Source organism: Mus caroli, chromosome 3 (assembly GCF_900094665.2).
Source record: "Mus caroli chromosome 3, CAROLI_EIJ_v1.1, whole genome shotgun sequence".
NCBI lineage: Eukaryota > Metazoa > Chordata > Mammalia > Rodentia > Muridae > Mus > Mus caroli.
Genome location: NC_034572.1, coordinates 136,955,342 through 136,970,152, shown reverse-complemented (window position 1 = coordinate 136,970,152; position 14,811 = coordinate 136,955,342). Strand labels below are relative to the sequence as shown.

The 14,811-nt window shown below is 40.1% G+C and overlaps 1 long non-coding RNA gene across 1 annotated transcript in view; it reads left to right on the top strand.

Moving 5' to 3' along the window:
* LOC110291991 overlaps positions 1-14,811 on the top strand; it is a 70,319-nt gene that overhangs the window by 23,405 nt on the left and 32,103 nt on the right. Inside the window, exon 2 of the long non-coding RNA XR_002377630.2 lies at positions 3,837-3,943. This is a non-coding gene — a long non-coding RNA (uncharacterized LOC110291991). The remainder of the gene's footprint in view (positions 1-3,836; positions 3,944-14,811) is intronic.

Sequence of the window (14,811 nt, the reverse complement as noted above, 5' to 3'; positions counted from 1 at the left end):
CTCTCTATTGTATTCTTCTATTCTCCTCTGAATATCTCCCTTTCATATTACCCAACTCTGCTTTTCATGCTGTATTATGAGTCATTTCCAGACATTTATTTTCCTATTTTTTTTAATTCCATCTTTAACTAGAGCTAATCTTTTATTTAAATAGACACTTAAATTTGAATTGTAATGACTATATTAAAAATCTCACACATTTGGTTTACATTTTCCAATACTTGACTAATCTCTTTTATATCCAAATGACACATCTATGCCATATATGTATCCATTTACATACACAGATAAATATATATTTATAAAAAAGCATATATATATAAACTAACACAATACTACTCTTTTAATCATTCTTTCATTCCCTTTGAAATATTTGAGCATTTAAACATACTTTATAATACATAGATTTTTTTTTATGGAAGAATAAGCTATGCATAACTCTCTGCTTCCTGTGCATAATGACTCCCATTTATGAACAGTCTCATTCTTTTTTTTTTATTTCTATTCTATACTAATTATTTTATTTATTTTTTTAATTAGGTATTTATTTCATTTACATTTCCAATGCTATCCCAAAAGTCCCCCACAAGCTCCCTCACCCACTCCCCCAACCACCCACTCCCACTTCTTGGCCCTGGCGTTCCCCTGTAGTGAGGCATATAAAATTTGCACGACCAATGGGCCTCTCTTTCCACTGATGGCCGACTAGGCCATCTTCTGATACATATGCAGCTAGAGACATGAGCTCCGGGGGGTACTGGTTAGTTCATATTGTTGTTCCACCTATAGGGTTGCAGATCCCTTTAGCTCCTTGGTTACTTTCTCTAGCTCCTCCATTGGGAGTCCTGTGATCCATCCAATAGCTGACTGTGAGCATCCACATCTGTGTTTGTTAGGCCCTGGCATAGTCTCACAAGAGACAGCTATATCTGGATCCTTTCAGCAAAATCTTGCTAGTGTATGCAATGGTGTCAGTGTCATTTTGGAATTTCCAAGCTGGGAATTAATTTTGAATGCAGACTTCTTGAATGAATCATAGTTATCCACTGAAGGTTTGATTTTCTAATACTCTGTGTTTAAGTGTTGCTTGTTTAATAAGCCTAAGTTTGTAGACTAGAGATCTACCTAAGAATTGAACATTATCATCAAATCACTGTTTTGAGTGATCTGACCACAAATCTAAACTCCACTCTATTTATTTCTGGCAAGTAACTTTCCCTGCAAATAGGCCAGGTTTTGAATAGATCACAGTAAAGATCAAATACTTTCTTTTTTTTTTTGATTTTTAATATTTTTATTACATATTTTCCTCAATTACATTTCCAATGCTATCCCAAAAGTCCCCCATAGCGCCCCCCACTTCCCTACCCACCCATTCCCATTCTTTTGGCCCTGGCATTCCCCTATATTGGGGCATATAAAGTTTGCAAGTCCAATGGGCCTCTCTTTCCATTGATGGCCGACTAGGCCATCTTTCGATACATATGCAGCTAGAGACAAGAGCTCCGGGGTTCTGGTTAGTACATCATGTTGTTCCAACAATAGGGTTGCAGATCCCTTTAGCTCCTTGGTTACTTTCTCTAGCTCCTCCATTGGGAGCCCTGTGATACATCCAATAGCTGACTGTGAACATCCACTCCTGTGTTTGCTAGGCTCCGGCATCGTCTCACAAGAGACAGCTATATTTGGGTCCTTTCAGCAAAATCTTGCTAGTGTATGCAATGGTGTCAGCGTTTAGAAGCTGATTATGGGATGGATCCCTGGCGATGTTCCAACTGTAGTTTGTATAGATTCTCCATCGACATGGGCTCCAGATTGAGTTCCTCTTGGAAAAACTATGTATGTGGTATTCCAACTTTGTTCTAGCTGTGGTCTTTAATCAGTATCCTGTGGATACTTCTTCTAAGTACTCAAGCCACAATCAACTATTTAATAAGATGACTATTTTAATTCAGATGACCGGATGATTAAATAAAATGATTAAGTTTTTGTAAACAGTATGTACCTATAAAAGACTGGCGGCCATAAAAATATTCAGCTAAGCTAATCATTTTGATATTTGTGAGGTTGTACCAAGTGTTAGTCACAAAAATGGAGATAAGACATCCTTTCTCTCTGGACTTTTATTATTGTTCCCACTGTTGCTCTGATTACACATGCTTAATTTCCATTCTTTTGTTAGTGAAAGTGAAGTAGCAATAAGAACTCCATAATTTAAAAAAATGGCCATTTTAAATGTACAGTCTCTAAACACACATATTCTCAATATTTTTGTAATAGGACCAAACACTCTTCAGTTTTCTATGAGTATAGTACAAGGTGAGAAAATAAACTCTGTAAAATTAGCAGGAGAGGGAACAGAGCTGATTAGAAAAAGAGCCTGGTGCCAATGTACATTTTTTTCCAAGAGGATGTGGGATGAGCTGTGAGAAAGCAAGGGAATAAGGAGAAAACTGGAAGGAGATGCTGAAGGAGCAGTTTGGAGTGGGAAGACACCGTCTATCCAGCAAGGCTGACAAGGACTGGGCAACATCTTCAATTACTAGACAAAGGCACTGGGCAAACATTTTAAAAGGTCAGAGCAGAACAAAGTTCTTGCCAGGAGGGGACTGTCTTGTAAGGAGAGGGTGTCAGAGGGAGTATTTGGTAGAGGTTTTTGGCAGAATTTATTCAACTGGATCTTGTAAAATTTATTTCTGGAATTTGGAATTGGAAAGTTGGATGTAACAGAATATTTAAGTAAAAATAAATGTATGTAAAATATACCAATAGCAAAAAAAATATGTAAAGTCAAGTCTTACATAACTTTTAAAACATTAATCTTATTTTTCCTCAGGAAATGATTATAATTCCAGCCATGACTGTACAAGAGATTAATTTAAAATTTAAAAATCTTCACAGGCTCTAATTATCCTTAATATTCTGGAGATAGAATGTGGTTTTTTTGTGAGTGTTAGAAATAAAATAAAGTATACAGCACAATGGTATCAAGTAGAAAACCAGCTGAGCCTGTTTTAGAGAAGTCTTAATACCTCCTAAACAGCACCCAGAGAGGAAACATGTATCTTAGCGTGTTGGTCATATTCAAATCCATTAGTCATAGTCAATAAGTTTTAAAATATCAGTTTATACTTAATAAATGTAAGTCAGAGGAGGCTGCTGCCTTTCAATTCCCTAATCTGCAAGCCCTCGGAGCTCACAAAGAACCCCACAGTCTCGCTTCACTTCTGGGCAAAGATTTAATAGCTGTGAGCTTTGTCGTGGTCTCGTGTTACTAAGACTTCATTACTTTTACATGCCACTCTACAGGACACTTACTAATATACTATTAAGTATTATCATAAATAATTAAAACACAACTACGCCCGACAAAATGAAAGAACAAAGTGTATTCTGTATGGCAGTCAACTTGTATGTGTATGTTGGCTGGAGAGAGGCAAGCACATATTTAAAAAAAAAAAAAATCAATTACTTCGAGACCTCAGTTGGACTGCAATGGGCCTACCTCTCATTAGTGTGAGTTAGTGAGGTCTATTCTTGGCTTCTACCTAGCAATGAAATCATAGAGCCATTATATTATTAGTACATTGAAAATGTATATTTTATTTTTAAAAAAAAGTACCAATGAATCTGTGTCTTCACTCAGTCTTTCCCACCTTGCCACAGCTCCACTCCTGGTTGATTTGGCATAGCCAACACTTTTGCTGCTGCCTTGCTTGTAAGAATTTATCATCGCATTAGTTGGCTGACATGCATCTGGTAGCAATGCAATGTGGTCAGCAGTCAAGACATGTTATTCAGGATGTATTATCATATATTATATTCTCTTTCCTCAGGTAGACTACATTATAGTTGAAGAAACAAGGTGTGAGTTGAAAAAGAGAACAAGAGGAAAAAGACACGAAGGATGGCAATTCCATGCAATGGCAAACAGATATTGAAGGTACACATTAGGCGTCACTGAAACCCTTCAGATTTCCAGAGATTGGATTGAGTATAGATCTCATGTACCCAACTGTCACCCATCTAGTCTAAGTTCCCCATGTATATAGCAATCAAAAGATCCATGTGAAGAAATGGAATAGTGTAACAGTTCCCCTCAGATCACGTGCATCTAGAGGACAGGGCAAAACCCTTGTTCTTAGCACTCGCCCCCACACCCCATCAGCCTCAGGGAGCAACAGGAATACAAAGTGACAGAAAGCTGACGTCTAGGTGAGCATGTATCCTTCAGGTCTTCCAAGCAGGATTTTGCTTGCAGCCGGCAGAGTTCAAAGCCAGGGGCCTGATCAGAAGTTTGCAAACAGCCCCCTGTCCACAGCATTTTGAAGATCTGGAGCAAAGTGAACATGGGGAGCTTAGACAACTAGGAATAAACATTCAGCAAAGTAATAAGGGTTGGCCAAAATTAACATGTGTTTGTGGTGTGATTTACTCAAATTTGGATAATAGCCAGGCTTTCTTGGCCGGTCCCATGGAAGTGTGGTTATTTCTCTGTTGTTATGAATCAGCTCATTATTTCTGAAGGTAAACAACTTAAATCACATGACTCTCACTTTGGATAATCTCTGAGAGTCCTGAGTAGTTTCTGTGTTACAGGTTGGTTCCTCTCATGAAAGGAAGTTAAAGGTAACACAGTCGTACATTCAGAGCAAGTTCCTTCTCTTAGCAGGTGGCCGAACTGAGTTGCTTCAACTCAGGGAGTCTTTCATTCTTTGCCTCTATTATTCCTTGGCAAGCCTACTAGGTTTCAGTTCAAACTGCAGCAGCATCTTCCATCAAGATCAATGTCCTTTCTGAGGAATGGGGACCTGTCTCAATAGTGTACAACAAGCAGGCTGAGCTTGCTTTGGTCTCTAAGAGATGTAGAACTGGGCGTGAAGTGGGAAGAGGGGAGTGCAATACTTTGCAGAGAGCAGCTAACGTTACCAGTTGGAAGGCTGGGCATGCCACTATGTCACACTCCCCGGTGGCTCTCACTAATCTTTGGGCCACTACCAATAGCTTTCATAGGTTCTGTGCACTCCTGCAGGAGTGCCTATATCTTACCTAACTTCAGCATCATTTTATACCTTTCTTCCCCTGTGAACAGACAGCTATATATCATCTGCCCTCCATTCTCTACTTCGAGCTTGGCACATACTCATGGTGTTTTTGATTGTTAATAATGCATATAATGTATTTTGATTAAGTCTACCCCCATACCCTCTCCTTAAATCTCTCTTCTATCTCTTCCATTACTTTTACCTCCTAGCTTCACATGCTCTGTTTGTCAACCCACTGAGTCCTCTTAGTACTGCCTGGATACACATGGGCAGGGTACCATCTACTGCCTTCCTGAAGAAAACTGACTCTACCTCTGCTAGCAGCCATCAATGGCCAATAGATCCTCGGGTGGGGGGCGGGACTTGATAAGCCCCTTCCCTTTCTGTGCTGGGAATTTTGTCTGGCTTGATCTCCTGCAGGTTTTGTCCTTGCAGTCACAGCTCTGATTGAGTTCATGTGCAGGCACACAGCTCATTAAGATCCCACCATCGCCATCTTCATCTGAATAAGTACGTCATGGGGCTTGAAAGATGGTTTAGCAGATAAGAACACCTGGTACTTGGCTAGAGGACCATACTTGGTTCCCAGAACCTGTGTCTAGCAGCTTACGGCTTTAGAACTCTGGTTCTAGGACATCTAACACCCTTTTCTGGCCTCCCTAGGAACCGACATATATATGGCAAGAACTCACACAGACATGCATAGCCATAAAAAAAACACCACCAAAAGCTAGGCAGAATTGAGGAGTCTGAGGCAGGAGGATTGTCAGTTTGAGACCAGCATGGACTCCATAGCTGTACCTGGCCTCAGAAAATCATAAAGAACAGTTTCTTTCTTTCTGTGTGCTGACTGTTATGCTCTGGTCCCTCCTCACTTTGTGCTGCACAACTATTGCCCACAGTTTCTTTAAGTCTTGGCTCGATAATTATTTTCCCAGGAATGCCTTCTCTAGGACCCTCCCACCACCACCTCCACCCGAAAACCAGTGAGGCTGACTCATACATGCCCACACGGCACCATATAATTAGCCTTCACATTGCTTAGCACTTGTACTCTTAATTAATTTATTTGTATCTTTATCTGATAGATGCTTCTCCCTCAACAAACTGTGAGCTCTAAGGAGACAGTGGGAATGTCTGCTTTTCTACAACATTCAATCCCTAGGGGTTAGATTGGTACTTGGCCTGTAGTATGTGCTCAGTAAGTATGACTGAGTATATAACCAAGTGGAAGAACACAGTTCTCTAATGATGATGAGGTCTTAGGGTCTTCCAATCTTCTGGGATTAGCATCCTTTCTTAGAGGTTTTGTATTATTTCCTGCATGTTACCTTGGGCTTCCATCTCCTTCAGTGCAGCTATAGATTTTCAATTGATTTTCTTATGTAGTGGATGAGAGAGTGGTAACCACTAAGGCAGAGGGTTGCCTCCAGAAAGTCTTGTATTGTCCCACTGGGGGTGGGTGACATCTGAGCTTCTGAGTGTGTACCTACTTGCCACAACAAATCAGAAGTGCAAAAGGGACAGGAGGCCCTGAAGAGACCCTGTATGTGCAAGTCCTCTGGGCTCCTTCTCTGCCTCTTGAAAGGAACAGTGGACATTGTAAGATTGTATCTTATTTTTCTAGATCAACACATGGAATTTAAAGGGAATTGTTGAGCTGAGGGGATGGCTTAGTGGGTAAAATGGAGGATCTGGGAACCGAGCTTCAGAACTGATGTAAGACGGGAGAGGCAACACATCTTTACAACCCCAGCTTTCCTACGGTGAAATGCAGGTGGAGAGAGAATCCCATGGTACTCACAAATAGTTTACTGTTCAGAGACTGGTGAGATAGGTCATGATACTTACTTCCAAGCCAGACAACAGAGTTCAATCCCTGGGACTCACATGGTGAACAGAGAGAACTGACTCAAAGAATGTGTCTCCTGACCTCCACAGGACACCATGGAATATATACATACCCTCGTAGTAAATTTAAACATCACCCAAATTTTAAGTTTTCTCTTTAGGTTTTCCCAATAGAATTTCTAGTAGTATGAAGAGATTGGATGTTCCTTGTGAGTACGGAAAGGTTCACTGGCTTCTCATCTTCTCCTGTAGTGTGGACATCAATGAGACTGCAGCATCCTCACATAGACACGAAATTAAGGGTACACACAGCCTTGGATGCATTCATCCTCACTGCAGGGAAATGGACCACGGTGGCAGGGACAGAAAGGCTTGGGGCACACAGTCACTGTGGAAATGGAAGAAATCAGCAAACAGCAAAGACTCGGGAATCACTGAAGTCATAGCTTCTTTCTCTGTGGGTTTTCTCAGCCAGAGTTTTTACCCAGTTCCTTGCTTCTGCCTGTCGCAGGCCCTAGACTAAAATTGGTGGCCATGACCACAGGGTCTCAGGGAGAGCAGAGGGCGGCCTGCTTCCAACAGCCTCAGCTGTAAGAATGCACACACTCTCCCAGGGGAGAGGTAGTGCGGCCAGCCAGGGCCTACTGGGAGGCTTGTTTCCAGTTCTCTTTAGAGTTGCAATAAAATGGTAGAAAGTAGTTGTGAAGCCTCCTTTGAGCTATTTTATTGTCTGTTTTCTTTGCCACCAAAGGGTGAAGTTGATAAACTGCTAAATAATCAACCTTTGTATATTTCATTTGAAAACTTTAAAATTTTAAATACTCACTTTATGGGCCTGATAAAGCATGGCAGCGACTCAGTACTGTCCTCATTGAACTCCTGTGGTGGGTGGATGGGATATGTTTGGTTTAATAGCACGCTGAGGGGCTCTCCCTAGCCTGGATTATTGCCCCAGTCCATGACTCACAGATTGGAGAGAGGAATGACTCCTGGGAAAGCAACGATTTCACATATTTCCAGGGAAGAGGCTGGGCTCAAGATAGAAGTAGAATATAGTCTTCCAGGGTTGATTGGGCGAATGAATCATATTTATTGGGACAGAACTGTACAGATGGAAGTGGATGTGGCTGAGGGTGGGAGGAGTCTAGCACCATAATCATTTACCACCTTGGGATATTAATTCATTCTTTTGAACATAGGAACTGAACATTAATTTCTGGTTATTTTTTTATCCCAATGTTCTGTGCAGTGCTCAGGACATATTATCTGCTCAATAATACATCCTTGTTTGATCAATACATACATGAGTAAATAAGACAACTGGGAAAGCCTCAGTTGGAATGGTGCTTTTTGTTGTTTTCTTATGGTTTCTCTCATGAGTGTCTCCTGTGTGACTTAGACCACAGCAGTTCATAACCTCAGAGCTCTGGGGACTGAGCATCTGGCAGCAGGGTGTCAGCATGATTATGCTCCCATGGGGGAAGTGCCTGCTTTAGGGTTCTGGAAGCTTCTTTTCTTGTGACAACATGGCAGACACCAGCCCTCACATACAGGTATCTTCTTCTTGTATGACAGATTTCAAAATTCTTCCTCGTTTTGTATAAAGACAGTGGACAAGTTGAATTAGGGACACAGAAGGGTCCACCGGGACCTCTTCTTAACTCATATAGCTTTAAGGTCTTTGTTTGTTAACTAAGTCCATATTTTAAACAACCATAGGTTAGGGATTCAAGAACTGGGCCAAACACTGTTTACCTCAAGACACGTTCTTTCTTGTGCATTTGAATACATTTAAAAGTTGAACTACATAATGCATTTAGAAGTTTTGCTATATAACCATTCAAAGAGCATCCATTTATGAGATGTTTAACTTAAACATCTCTACATATGAATTTATTCTAAATGTCAACAGATTCAAAAGTTCTAGACTCAATCATAAGCATAACACAGAATTCCCTTTGAGCTAATAAAGGGAGCTAACATGTAAGGTTTCTGAGGAGATTGAAGCTCAAGGTTTTTGAGTTTCTAAACTATCGTTCGAGACATTTATAAGCCTTCTGTAATACTGCATATTTAAATGAGACTCTCAGAGTAAGATAGCGGTTGAGTCCAGTGATTCCTTTTCTTTAAGGAATTCAAGAGTTTAGACTACCTACATTCAGAAGAGCAATATTTTACATTCACAAGCTTTTGACTCATGCCTGTTTTATTGATGGGTTTCAGCAGTTAACATAGCCCTGTTACAAATGTAACAGGTGCCCACTACTAAACCTGATGTGGTGGTGTACACCTTTAATCCCATCATGACGGAGGCAGAGTCAGGGAGAACTCTTAGCAGTTCCAAGACAACCTGGTCTATAGAGTCAGTTCCAAGACAGCTAGAGAGATCGTCTCAAAAACAGAAGTTAAAAATAATTCTTATTAATAGTAGGCATTTGCAATTTTCATATGAATAATATTATGTTATAATAAATATAATTATAATGATTTATATTTATAAAAGTATGAATTTGAGAAACATTGAATGAAATGGATATACTGGTTTTAATATTATTTCTACAAATTTGTTAATGTATTCAGCTTCATTTTTATCTTTCTGTAAACATTAAACTTTACCTACCAGCATCAGTGTAACTTAGAACTCAAAAATTCATGTTCAAGGTACACAAATCAATGGCTGTATATAGATAAAATAATTTCAGGCTATCTGGCAGATTTTAATAAATATATGGCCTATTGGCTTTGTAAAGACACAGAGGTAGACTAAACAATGTTTGGCATGGTGTTTCTCTATGTCACCTTTCTGTAGAGGCCCGTCAATAGATGGGGTGAAGGTAGCTTAGGGAGCCCAGAAGACGAGAGCACAGAGATCTGTGTTACTTTGATTCCCAGGAAGGAATGGAATGGAATGAACAGTATGCAGTGGGAGATCATGTAAATAGTGATGAAGTTTATGAGTTATAAAATGTGCTAAGTTCCTTCTTGTTACTAAAGGCTCCAGAGAAAGCTGGTCTTTCCCACTTTTCTTTAGGGTTTTAATGTGGTCCCCTTATTTGCAAGGTCTGGGACTGAAACTTGTCCTTGGGGAGTCAAAGATGCTGTGGGGTGATGTCTGCCTATGCCTAGGGCACTGCCCTCACTTACAACAACCACTGAACTCTGAGAGAGGCTGTAACTCCCTTGGAGTCATAATAGGTGAAGCTCATGAAGCCACCTGATGCTAAAACAATTTGATCATTTGAAGGACAGTTTTAAGTTGGGGCTGGGGAGCCCAAAGGAGGTTTTTCTTCTTTTCTACCTAACCCAGGGGACCCTTTAACATTCAAACTGTCACAAGCCTTTAACCCAGAACTGGGGGACTGTTGGAGAAATCATCCAGGGTACAGAGGTGCCTTGTTCTCTTAAGCAGTGAAGGGCACTGACTTCTTCCAACCACATCAGGAGAAAATTATATCTCCTTTAATTTCTCTTATACATCCTAGCTTCATTTCTGAGACTGTTCGGTTCTCTGAGGCTGTAGCCTAAAATCAGAAATGCTTTCTTCCCATCCCCACCCCCAAAGAAGAAAAGATTTCCATTTGGCGGAAATGCCATTCAGAGTGACTGATTTTTAAGCTCTGAACTCAGACCCAGAGCCTGAAATCCAGGCGCTGGCAACTGGGTTGGGATTTGAAATTACAAGGACGGGCTGAGTTTCATAGTTGGGATGTTTTAAGCAGTGGGGGCAATTGCTTTTCTCACCTATCTCTCCAGAAAGAGACGGAGGAAGGGAAACATTTAAGAATTAAGAAAAGGAATTCTACAGCTTTTGAGTCACTGCTTCTTGCTCTGCTAGAGGCAGAATTTCAGTTTGCATTTACTCCGGGAAACTTGTGTGAGGAATTTAATAAATCTTTTGGTAACTGTGAATTGTTTGAAAGGAGAGTTGGAGAAGACAAAATAAATGACAGAGCAAGGAAAGCATACAACCCAGTCACTTTATTAAGGCTGGACTTGCTAGCTGTGTAGGTGTCTGAGAGCATAATGGGCCTATTTAAAAATAAGCAAGGCATTTCCAGGGTGTGCCTAAAAGGAATTGGTCTACTGGAAAAAATACCTTTTGAATATTCTTCAGGAAACAGTAAGCACTAACAATGGTACCAGGACATTAGGAAATATAATGTTCATTTAACTTTATTTTTTTGGTGGACTGTGGTTTTTAACGGATGGAATTGTCCGAGGCTTACTTCTTCTTTCTCTTCCCCAGCCCCCAACCTTCAGATGTGCTGAACTGTTTCCTTGTGTGCCATTTTAAATAAAAGTATTTGTAAAGGGAACACAATGTTAAGAGAGATGCATAAATAAGACAAGTGATAATTGCAGTGTCTAAAAGGAGACTTCTCATGCTGCACATCGTGCTGTGGCTGCTTACACAGAGAAAGGGACAGTTACCATCCTGCACTGTGCCTTCCATCAAGTCATGGGGTATAAATCTGGCCTATAAATGATCAGGAGGTACTGTACTGTGTAATGTGTACAATGTTCATAAAAGAAATTAATGAACAAATAAATATCCTCTGATGGATAAGCTGGTAAGAATGTAGCTTGCAAAGATAAATAAATAAATATAAATAAATAAATAAATAAATAAATAAAACTCTTCTGCTTTAGTGGCAAAGGATGGCGCAGAGGTGACATTTCTTTGAATAGTGTGCTTGGTCTCACAGAGATTAAATGCTTAGAGAGAAATCTCAGTTCCTGACCTGATAAGTTATACCAGGAACCAAATCCTTGTAGCTGTCCACAGGAGTCTGCTGATGGTGAGGGGGCAGGGCTAGGCTATTCTCTTACCTTCTGGTAACAAAGCCACCAACTTACCTGACATTCTGAGACATAAGTATTAATATCCACAGTCAGAATAGAACTAATCCCCCAACCTAAAGAAGAATAGCAAAACTGTCGGTGGATCCTGGTTTGAGGTTGGCAGTCCAGAAGCCTCCTGAGCTGTTATGGCCAAGATGGACATGCAACAGACATCCCATGGGAACCGCCTTGACCATTGCTCATTTCTTGACTGGCATCTAAATGACTCTGTAGCAGGTGACAGCCACTCTGAACTTTGAGCATACTTATTAGACCATGAGCAACTTTGCCACTGATGAGTGTATCCTACTATTCCTAAACAGGATTCCAGGTGTCTCTTGGGGTAGGGGATTGGTTTCAAGACTCCATGAGGGCATTGGGACCCATGGATGCTCAAGTCTCTTATGCAAAATAGCATAGGACTATTAATATCTCATATCCACCCACTCACCCACATGCTTTAAATCATTTTTGGGTTACTTTGTAATACCTAATATATTATACATATCATGAGCATAATTGTATTTATTGTTCAGGATAGAATGTCCAGACGAACACTGCTTGGTGGGGCAGAGCCTGTACATTCAGATGGAAGACTGTATTTCTACTCATCCTTGAGTTTACATCTCTGTCTTCCATCATTCTCATTCCCTTGGACCCACATGGTTTCCTTCTCAGCTGTGCATCCTGACCCATTCAGTGAAGCACAATCCAAGCTTTACTACTTAATGAAGCTCCCCAGTGCCTCTCCCCCTAGAAATTCTCCTCAGAACCTGGTTACACATGAAACCCATTTTTTCAAAGCTGTCACTTTTCTTCATGTTCCCCTTCAGAGTAGACCTAACTCCTTAAAAAAAATCAAGGACAATATCGAACACGAAGATTATTCCTCATGTGGACATGTAAGAAGGTGACCTTAAATCATGCCACTCAAAATCTTAACCCCTTGCCTTATGTACAAAGTTGAAAATGATCATATAAAATGTATATTGTCATTTTAAAATATTGTCAAGGACTTGCATGCCTGATTCTGTAGCCTTTCAGCAGTATTTTGTGTTGAGCCGATGTTCTCTCCTATTCTTGTTGGCAGTGCGTGAATCAAACTTCCATTTGTCTGCAGTGAAAGTTTTGTCAGACATTTTAACAACTCCTTGTAGCTAACGTAATTCCACTATAATTATATTCATATATATATTTAAAATTGTAGACTATCAAATGGGAATCCAATTTATCATTTATCAGTGTTAATAATTTAGCACAAAGATAATGGGACTCACACAAATAACATTGAATTAGAAGCTAGGCACAGATGACGCTATTAAAGCCAAATCATGGCCAGGATGGGATGCGAATCACATGGGATGAAGTGCTCCGTGTAGTTCTGCTGATGGTACGATGCACAGAAAAAGCAACCTTAAAATAAACACGTTTTGAAATTCTCAAAAACTGTGGAATAATCCAGCCAAAAAGTGACTTTTAAAATGGGAAAAATAGAGCAGGTCCACCTGGTGTTATGGCTGTAAGATCAAATCCCCCAATCTGCCCAAGGTTTGAATAGCAACACATCTGACGGAAGCTGGGCGTGCCTCCCCCTGCTTCCCATGTACTGTATGATTAATGTAAATTCTGAATTATGAAGAATCTTGCGCACACTCCTCCTGTCCTATAGCTGTTTCATGTAACATAAGGTTGCCAGATAGAATGCCGGCTGAATTTAAAGACAGAATTGCAGTTTAATTTGAATTTTGGATAAACAACAAAGAAATTGTTGGTTTATGTTTTCCCTGCAAACACGGTATGTGACCTATTTACCAAATTAAGTTTGAGTTTTAAATCACACTTTAAATGGCTATCTTCTAATATGGAATTTATTGGATAATTTGTAGCAATTGAGAATCAGTTAGTGTGCTTGTGCTTGCTTTTCCCTGTGCCTGATGGATGGTGTGTATGAATGGTGCTAGTCTCTTTCAAATTTATGACTTCTTTTCTGTTATTTTGAGATAATTTAAGAGAATACCTCTCCCTTTTACACTAATAGCCTTTTAAAAACCAATTATTATTATGCACCTTTCCTCTATCTTTCTATCTATCTATCTATCTATCCATCCACTATCTATCTATCCATCATCTATCCTTCAATCTATCTATCTATCTATCTATCTATCTATCTATCTATCTATCCATCCACTATCTATCTATCTATCCATCATCTATCTATCTATCTATCTATCTATCTATCTATCTATCCATCCATCCATCCATCCATCCATCCATCCATCTATCTATCTATCTATCTATCTATCTATCTATCTACCTACCTACCTACCTACCTACCTACCTACCTACCTATCTATCTGGTCAAAATTATGAATATAACTTGATGACTGTGCTTTTTGTTTTTCTCGTGTATATGATTCTAGGGCTGACCAGTTTTGTTGGATAAGCAATTAGGGTTTATTCCTGGGAGAAAATAATTCCTCCTCTCCTCTCTTGAAAGCCATTGGTTGCCTATAGTTCTTTGTCTGGGGTTGGGATCCTTGAGCTTTGCCCCCTTCTGCATTAACACGTCCATTGATATTGCTGCTCTGCAGGTCTTGTTTGGGTACCCATTTCTAGGAGACATACTCTCCTAGCTATTTCCCCAGCCCAAATTTTCTGTCCTGTTATCGTGATGCTCCTTACATGGTGGAGTTGTTTTGTAGACTTATTTATTGGAGCTATGATCCCCATGATCCATTGATCCTGTAATTATGTTTAGCTGTGAGTTTTTGTGCTGGCCTCCATTTGCTGTTGAGAGAAGCTTCTGTGACAAGGGATCAGAGCCTATACTTACCCGAGGGCATAAGTATAAGCTTTAGAGTACACTTAGGAATTAGGGTAATCTAATGAAGCAGATGTATTAGTCAGGGTTCTCTAGAGTCACAGAACTTATGGATAGTCTCTATATAGTAAAAGAATTTATTGATGACTTACAGTCGGCAGCCCAATTCCCAACAATGGTTCAGTCGCAGCTGTGAATGGAAGTTCAAGGATCTAGCAGTTACTCAGTCTCACACGGCAAGCAGGCGAAGGA